Genomic DNA, 10,082 nt, shown 5'->3' with positions numbered 1-10,082 from the left:
AATTCCTTATAGTTTTTGCAATTTCCAAGGAAACATCCCACACCTATTTTCCAGCCCACACTTGATGTTAATGCCTTTGCACATAGTTCTGCTTTGTTTCCAGCCTATCGAAGAAGTTTTATTTAAGCTTCATTTGAACTCAACTCTACCCCAACTCCTATAAATGTCTTGTCTTTGTTTGGTGGGACACCCCATAGTTCCTCTGGTTGCAGTCTCCTTGGTTGCAATGATTTAATGTATATGATTTTGATTAACTGCATGTTTGTCCCTGGTGGTTTTAGGATAGTTGATATAGGGGTAAGCCCTCCCTCTTGCTTGTGTACTTTGGATTTTGAGGACAGTGGGATCTGTAGGAACACTGGGACAAACACAGTACAACTTCCCTGCCCCCATCCATTCAAGACTATGTTCCAGGCCTAATGCCCATCACCCAAATACTTATTGTATATTTCATACAAACATGGGCATTCTTCTACATAACTGTTAACCCAGTCATAAAATCAGGACATTAATATTCATGCATTACTACTATCTATCTAATTCTTAGGCTTCATGTTTTGTCATATGTCCAATTAGGTCCTTATAAAAAACCCCAGAACCCCAGTTCAAAATCATTGTTGCTTGCCTGAGTCAAGTGTTTTTAGTCTCTCAATCTAGAATATTCCTGAATCATAACTTGATTTTCATGTTCTTAACACTTATAGATTATAGATTAGTTGTCTTGTAGAAGTTCATCAATGGACTTCTTTTTTGATGTTTGCTCATGATTAAATTCGGATTATACAGTTTTGTAGGATCATCACAAAAGTGACACTGTGGAGCTGGGAGCTATGACACACACCTGTAATCCCAGAGACTGGGGAGGCTGAGGCAGAAGGATCACAAGTTCAAGGTTATCCTCCGAATCTTGGCAAGACCTTGTATGAAAATAAATAATAAAAAACTGAGGGTGTGCTCAGTGGTTCCTGGGTTCAATTCCCCAATACCTTCCCTCCCCCCAGCCCCACCCTTACCAAATGATGCTGTGGTCTTCACATTGCTCTTACCAAGTTGTGCACAATTTGTCCCCTTATATATGGTGTTTACTATTACTACTTAATTAAGGTGATGTCTGCCAGAAAGCTCCACCATATACTCTTTTCCTCTTTGGCATTAAAATTTTGTGGGAAGGTACTTTGAAATTATATAAAAATCTGATTCCTCATCAAATAGTTCATTCCTTTATTTACTCCTTTAAATATGGACTTATGATTTCAAATTTTATTCAATGGGTTAGAATCCATTAATATAATTTTAAAAATTTTAATGTTCAAATCATCCTTAATTTGGTCAATGGAAGCCCCTTTAAGCTCCTTTGTCCTTTTAACAAAGGAAAAGAAAAACCTGATTCTTGGAGCACTTCTTTACATTTCAGGTGATTAATTTTACACCACCTCTGCTTTAGTCCTGGAATCACTCATCTCTCTAAAGAGCCCTTTTTGTGGGTAGCAAGATCTGAGCTCTAAGTGTGCTTATTGTTATTGTGATTTCTTTGTTGCCAGGTCCTTTTATGAGCATCACTAGGAAATACATATGTATAGACGTGCATGTACTTTGTGTGTGTGTGTGTGTGTGTGTGTGTGTGTGTGTGTATGTATACAAAACACTTATATAATACAGTAATATCTAATTCCAATCCAAGACCACAGGATTAATTTTATTTTCCTCCTACATTGTAACTTTCTTCTTTCATAGTATGAAACTTGGCTTCTATAATCCTTAATATGTTTGTTATCTCCTTGTATCAACCAATTTCTCTGTAGCCACTGACTTTTCATCCCTGAAAATGCCAGCATATGTAAGGACTTTGGCTGGGATTGAAGACCTCAAATAATACCAATTGTGGATAAAGCTAAAATAAAGGTGAGCACAATGGCTTGTTGAAAGCGGAGAGGTGGACAAAGCCAAAATTAAGATAGTCTTAAGTGGAGTGTTGTGTGGGACGATGAGAGCCTAAGGCTGAGGCTTGCAGAACTTGGTAATCAGTTTGATGAGGGGTATTGTTGGCATTCAGGAGATTAGGGTTATAGGAAGGAAAATTTTAGTTTCAAGATGGCAGAGTAAAAATACTTCTTTCCTATACTCCTGAAAATCATCTAAAGAAAACAATAAAAAAACACCATCTTTGATTATAGTAGGAGATAACCATAATCTCAAACCACAATGTATGAAGACTGAATGTACATGGAAGAAGAAGAGTGGATAGTAGATTACTTAGAAGTGAGGAAAAAGGTCAAATTAAAATTCTGCAAGCTGGACACTGAAGTCCCCAGAGAAGACTAAAAAGCCTCAGGAATTAAGAGCTACTGTGGATGCCAGAGAAGGATGGATTTTTTGAAAATCTATATATGGTGTGGTTAGAATTTGGCTACAAAACTCATCTTGCAAGGCAATTGCCTCTGACAGAAGATAAGTTTTATTAATAAATAAATAAAAGGTACAAGAGAGGTTTCAGATTTCAGGATATCAAGTAGAAAGGGTTTAGGGCTTATTGAATGTGAGTTGGAATTCCTTTTGTCTGAGCTCCACAAATTCTAGCTTAAGATTGCCCTCTTCCAGATTTGTACCCCACCAACCAAGGGGAAGGAGATTATTTTATGGAGTATTTAACACCTCCCCCCCAAAAAAAACCTATGGGTTTGTTATGGATTCCCAACAAAAATAGTTGGTCATTTCCTCATCATATATGTTTATTTTTCTTTTTTAGGTACTGGGGATTGAACCCAGGCTTGCTAACTAAGCACATGATCTACCACAGAGCTACACTCCCAGGCCAAGATAGTTACAGATTTTTTTTCCCCCAGTGCTTGGAATCAAATCCAGGGCCCTGTGCATATTAGGCAAGTGCTCTACCACTGAGCCACACCCCAGCCCTTCACTGATTATCGTACTCACCCTTGAACACAAAAATTACCATCAATTTTAAATGTCTGTTTTAAATATAAATGCAGTCAGAGAACACATATTTGCAAATATGCAGAAAACAAATCAGAGGAAATAAACACTCCAAGAACATAAAAAAACTAAAGTGTCCTCAAAGTACAACATGAAACAAGAACAACATGCTCTATACAGGAGCAATACAAAAGAAAGTGCTCTTGGGATACACAATAGAATATTATTCAGCCTTAAAGAATAATGAAATCATGGCATTTGCAGGTAAATGGATGGAGCTGGAGAATATCATGCTAAGCAAAATAAGAAAATCCCCCAGAACCAAAGGCCGAATGTTTTCTCTGATATGTGGATGCCAATTCACAATAAGAGGATGGGTAGGGAAAAATAGAGGTACTTTGGATTAGGCAGAGGGTACAAAGAAGGGGATGGGGTAGGAATAATAATAGAATGAATTGGACATTATTACCCTGAATACATATATGATTTCATGCCTGGTATGATTCTGCAACAAAGAATGAGAAGTTACACTCCATTTATGTATGATGTATCAAAATTAATTCTACTGCCATGTATAACTAATTAGAATAAAAAAGATTGTATGAGTATAAATAAAAAAGTGTTCTTGGAAATCATATATGGATAGTGGGAATGAATTAAACAGTTGGAAGATAAAGTCAGGAGAATCCTAGTAAGACTCAGATAACCTTGAATCTCATTTTTACATTTTGATTAAGAGGGTGTAAAACTCCTAAGAAGCAAAAAGCTTTCTAGTTAGAATAACAACATTTCCTGGCACAGACTACTTTTTGTTTTTTCCCAAATCAGTTGCAGACATCTTGGGAAGGAGGAAAATTAGAAAGATGAAAATGAAGCTTTTAAAAATCAGATTTATGTCTTTTATTGTCATAAAAGTCTAAACCCACTGCTGTAGTCAATAATCTCATATTCCTAAGAGCTCCTGTGATTTCATATTTCATTACAAGGAAGAGAGGGTATTTAAAAGATCTGTCAAGTGTTGAATGATGTGTTCTATAAAATATCCTTTCTTATTACCAATTTATTGAGGTTTAGTGAGAAATGGTTTGGTGCCATGATGGAGTTGACTGGATTTTGTCTTTGGTATATGTTAATAATATCAACCTTAAAAAGCAAAAATTTCCTCTAAGTATCTCCTTTACCTTGGCATATGCAGCAAATCCAAAATTTTTGTTGCTAACAGCATGTAAGACAAAAGGAATATAGACTTAGTTGAACAACTGTTTAGTAAATGGAACATTTTGATTGTTAATAATAGATCAAGATAATTCATGACTCAAATTGTTCATGAGACTGTCAAGCTTTTGAAAACTAGTCTATAAAAGCCACAATTACTATTTTTTTTTTGAGAGAGAATTTAATATTTATTTTTTAGTTTTTGGCGGACACAACATCTTTTGTTTGTATGTGGTGCTGGAGGATCGAACCCAGGCCGCACGCATGCCAGGTGAGGGTGCTACCGCTTGAACCACATCCCCAGCCCACAATTACTATTTTTTTTTTTTAGCAACATTTAAAAAAATATTTTAATTAGTTGTAGTTGGACACAATACCTTTATTTTATTTTTATGTGGTGCTGAGGATCGAACCCAGGGCCTCACACAGGCCAGGTGAGCGCTCTACCACTGAGCCACAACCCCAGCCCCAGCAACAATTTGTAAGATGCCAAACTTTCATGTGCAAATTGTGATTTTCAGAAGTATAATTTTTTTTAAAATTTCCTTTCATGTGCAAATTGTGATTTTCAGAAGTATAATTTTTTTTTAATTTCAGATTTTTTAAGAAGAGTTTTTGTTTCAGTTTAGTACAAGTATGCATATATTTTTGGATTCTAATAAAGGATTTCTTACCATGAGTCTCGGTCATAAAGTCTAAACTCATTGCTGTAGTCAATAATCTTATTCCTATGAGTTGCTGTGATTTCATATTTCATCATTCCTTTGGCCACACTTCTATTATTAATTTAACTCATGTTCCTAAAAAAATGTATTTTTATGTCTTATTCTCTAAACCTGTTAAGAATCTTGATGGTAGGGGCCTTATGTTTACGTGTTTTGGAATCTTCCATAATATTATTGTACATAAAGTATGTTCCCATAACTTTTTCAATTTAACAAAGCCATTTAGAATGTTCAATTTTGAGTCCACACTTGCCTGCAAAAAGATCCTGTGACTCTTGGTTTTATTCCTCCTGGATCCTTTTTTTTTTTGAGCCACTGTTGATGGGAAGAATGGATGCAGTTCTCTTTGGAGACTGAGGCAGGCTCACTACTATGACCTTCAGTGTCAGCATCTACAGCCTTCGGTTCAGACCCCACTGCCCATACTCACGGCCCTCACACTCAGCATCCAGGCTGGGGAAGGTAGCACTAAAGCCACTACCTCTAGATGCCATCTTTCTCTACCCTAAATTGAATTATTGTCATAAAAATTGTGTCACTGCAGAGGATATAACACCAACATATCAAATATCCACTAAAAAGTGCAGCACTTTATAGAACAGGAACTTTTTTGGGGAAAAAAGTAATAGAAAATGTACCTGTCAAAACAGTGTATTTTTGCTATTATCCTGGCATTAATAATTGTGTAGAAGGGTTCCAAGGCAGTAAAAGTCACTTGTTAGCAATTATAATGTAGATTGCTAAGGGAAAACAACTTCATAATAACCTACATCAAACTCATCTGTATCTTTACTATAATGTGTTCTAGTTAGTGGACAAAGCCTATAAAGAATGGCTACTGTATTTGAAATAGATTAAACACTGGTACACATTCTAGAAGGGCAATTATCATAGTAAATTAAGCAATATAACCATATTATGATAAATGGATATTCTTTCCTCCAATGGAGTGCAGAATTCAAAAAGCTAATAAGGTTCACAATAGCCAAATCTAGAAATAGAAAAGATTAATGGTTGCCCAAGGATGGAGTATTTGTGGGTGTACTGGGTTGAATTGTATTTGCCCCCAAAATGTTTACCTAGAGCTTCAGAATGTGACCTCATTTGGAGATTGGATCTTTGCAGATGTAAATAGTTAAGATAAGGTTCTACTAGATTGGGGGGGAGCTCTACCCAGATGACTATTGTCCTTATAGAAACACTATACAAATGGTATTAGAATCAAATCAAAACAGACACAAAGATCAGTGGAATAGAATTGAAGACACAGAGTCAAACCCACATACTTACAACCATCTGATATTTGACAAAGGTGCCCAAAATAGATGTTGGAGAAAAAAAATAGCCTTTTAAACAAATGGTGCTGGGAAAACTGGATAATCATATGTATAGACTGTAAGTAGATCCCTATTTCTCATCCTGCACAAAAGACAAATCAAAATGAACCAAAGATTTAGAATTAGACCAGAAACTTTGTAACTGCTAGAAGAAAATATAGGGCCAATATGCCATCATATTACAGTAGTCACCCACAAAGACCTAAAGCTCAAGAAATAAAACCAAGAATCAGTTAAGTGGGATGCCCTCAAATTAAAAAAAAAAACGTCTGCATAGCAAAGCAAGTGATTAAAAGCATGAAGAGAGAGCCTACAGAATGGGAGAAAATCTTTGCCAGTTGCTCCTCTGACAAGGGATTAATGTCCAGAATATATCAAGAACTCAAAAAACTCATCACAAAAAAAAAACCCAACCAATAGGCAAAATAACTAAACAAGTATTTTTCAAAACAAGAAACACAAATAACCAACAAATACATGAAAAAATGTTCACATCTCTAGCAACCAGGGAAAGGCAAATTAAAACTACACTAAGATTTTATCTCACTCCAGTCAGAATGGGCATTATCAAGAACACAAATACTAATAAATGCGGGTAAAATTGTTAGGGAAAAAGGTACACTTATACATTGTTGGTGGGACTGCAGACTAATTCAACCACTCTGGAAAGCAATGTGGAGATCCCTCAAAAAAACCAGGGATGGAACCACTGTATGACCCAGCTATCCCACTGCCTGGTATTTTTCCCCCAAATCTAACATTGGCATACTACAGCAATATAGTCTCTTCAGTATTGAGACATAAAAGTAGCCAAAATACAGAATCAGCCCAAATTCCTGTCAATAGAAGAATGAATCAAGACAATATGGTAGGTATACACAATGGAGTTTTACTTAGCCATAAATACTGGCATTTTCAGGTAAATGGATGGAACTAGAGAACATCATGCTAAGTAAAATAATCCAGACTCAAAAAAATCAAGGGTCAGATGTTTTCTCTCACTTGGAAGCTAGAGTAAAGTAAGTGAAAGAAAGCGGTGGCAGGGGGAAATCAGGTATCATAAATACATAGGGAAGATCAGTGGAGTAGGTGGAGAACCAGAGGGAGAGAGGAAGGATGGGAAAGGGGAAGAAATATAGAACAAATTTAACAAAATCATTTTATATGTATATATAAATGTGATTGTTGAAAGCCACAGCCGAAGGGGCCCCAGCAAACTTCCAGCTGCCAGCAAACTTCCAGCTGCCGGCTGATGATTGGCTCACAGCGGCCCCAGCAACATCTAGCTGATTGGCTCCTCTGCGGTGATGCTCATTGGGCTGTTTCCCTGCCATTTCAGACCACAGAGCTGCTCATTGGGGGACTTTTTTGGCTCCACCCACGTGACCCAGCCAATGGGCCTCAAGAGCAGGAGGATTATGGGAGGTGGAGAGAGGCTTGTGTTGTTGGAGAGAGAGGCTTGTGGGAACCCGGTGGTGGCAGTTGAGGCTCTGAGGGTTTTTCCTGAGAGGCTGTTTTGTTTGGCGTGTGTGGTTCTAAAAATAAAGTTAGTTTCTTTTGACAAGTGGCTCCTGATTGTGCCCAGCCAGACTGTGGCATTTGGTGGCTCGCACGGGGAGCGACTGAGGGTAAGTGATAAGGTAAACTGCTCGCCCCTGAGGGCAGGGCGAGAGGATGGGTAGCCATTTTAAGATTCCTCTTTTGTTTTGCTTCACTTTTGTTTTAAGTTGCCTGTCCCTGGAGATGAGTGAGACGGAAGAAAAACCGCTCACATCTGAGGAAAAACTATTTGCATCTGAGGAACAGATAGGGAGAAAGGTTATAATGATTTTTTGTTGTTTCATTTTTATTTCATTCTATCTCGGTTTTGTTTGGTGTTATCTTGTTAGGTTGTATTATAGTAGAAATATGGGATCAGAAATTAGTAAAAAACAAACCGAAAGAGTGTTAAGTAAATTGTTAGAGGAAGGAGGCATCCCAGTAAAATTAAGAGCAGTCAGGGCATACGTTGATACAATACAAAAATGTAGCCCATGGCTTTTTAAGGAGGAGTTGTTGAATATATCACAATGGAACCATCATGGTGAAGATTTAAAAAGAATAGAAAAGAAAAGCCCAGGGACTCTGCCAGTTGGCACATTGCCATTGTGGACGTTGGTATCTTGTTTGCTTAGTCCAAAACCTTCAGTTCAGACAAAGGTAGAGGAAGGAGAAGACATAATGATTCAAGTAAAAGAGAAGGTCTCTCAAGTTAGTCAGACAGAGGAAAAGATTCAAGTAAAAGAGAAGGTCTCTCGAGCTAGTCAGACAGAGGAAAAAATTCAAGTAAAAGAGAAGGTCTCTCGAGCTAGTCAGATAGAGGAAAAAATTCAAGTAAAAGAGAAGGTCTCTCGAACTAGTCAGACAGAGGAAAAAATTCAAGTAAAAGAGAAGGCCTCTCAAGCTAGTCAGACAGAGAAAGAAAGTGTAAAACAGAAAAAGCCATCAGGGGGAAAGTTACAACAGGAGACTGCTACTAACACCTTTCTATCACCAGAGGGTGTAAGTGTCCAACCAACAGCACCACCTCTACAGGAGACTGCTACTAACACCTTTCTATCACCAGAGGGTGTAAATGTCCAACTAACAAGGCCACCTCCATATGCTGGGAGGCCCCCAACCCCTGCAGTTGATAGTTGGATCCTGAGACAAGATCTCAAATATTAACATGCCCTGTATTTGAGGCAGGAGGGCAGTGAATTTATCATGTTTTAAATTTCAAAACAGTGAAGCAGCTAAAAGAGTCTGTAACAACCTATGGTCCTCAAGCACCCTTCACTGTAAGCATGGTCGAATCCATTAACAACTTGAACATGACGCCAGCAGATTGGGCTAATATGTGTAAAGCTGTGCTAAATGGAGGACAATACCTGTTATGGAAGGTTGCCAATGAGGAATTTTGCAAGGAGACGGCTAGGCGAAATGCAGCAGCTGGTTATCCTCAGAGAAATCTAGATATGTTGTTAGGAAAGGGACCTTATGAGGATCAGCAGCAACAAATTGCATATGATCCTGGTGTATATGCACAAATTGCTGTAGATGCAATTAAGGCATGGAAGACTTTACAAGGACATGGAGGTTTACAAGGTCAATTATCTAAGGTAATACAAGGAGCTAATGAACCTTATGCTGAATTTGTAGATAGGCTTATTCAAACAGCTACCAGAGTTTTTGGGAATACAGAACAAGCAATGCCATTACTAAAACACCTGGCTTATGAGGAAGCGAATCGTTGGTGCAGAGATATCATTAGACCATGGAAACATGAAGATTTAAACACATATATTAAATTATGTAGAGACATTAATGAACAAGAGCAAGTCGTGGCAGCTGCAGTAAAACAGGCTTTAGATGCCAGAGACATTAATGAACAAGGGCAAATTGTGGCAGCTGCAGTAAAACAGGCTTTAGATGCCAGGCCAAGAACATGCTACAATTGTGAACAAACAGGACATTTTAAAAGGAATTGCCCCATTGGCGGAGGGTTTAACAAAACTAGGTATCAAAGGAGTAGAATACCAGGTATTTGCCCACGATGCCATAGAGGGAGACATTGGGCTAATAAATGCCATTCTCAAACCACCATAGAGGGTACTCCATTATCAAAAAATGAACAAGGACCAGGTGTTTATCCACGATATCGTGGAGAAAGGCATCGGGCTCCATTGCCAAAAAATGGACAAGGGGGCCCAATGCTCCGGGGCCCAAAACCACAAATATACGGAGCACTGGAGGAACCCAGCAACCCCATCAGGGTAGTGCCCAGGACACATTGTCCATCAGATCCCTCATCAGACAAACCAGAGGGAGCGCAGGGTTGGACATCTGCGCC

This window comes from Marmota monax, unplaced genomic scaffold (genome assembly GCF_021218885.2).
Source record: "Marmota monax isolate L192 unplaced genomic scaffold, Marmota_monax_Labrador192_F-V1.1 WCK01_AAM20220418_F8-fsc00057, whole genome shotgun sequence".
NCBI classification, from domain to species: Eukaryota; Metazoa; Chordata; class Mammalia; order Rodentia; family Sciuridae; genus Marmota; species Marmota monax.
The sequence above is the reverse complement of the archived record's forward strand: the minus strand, read 5'-3'. Positions refer to the sequence as shown.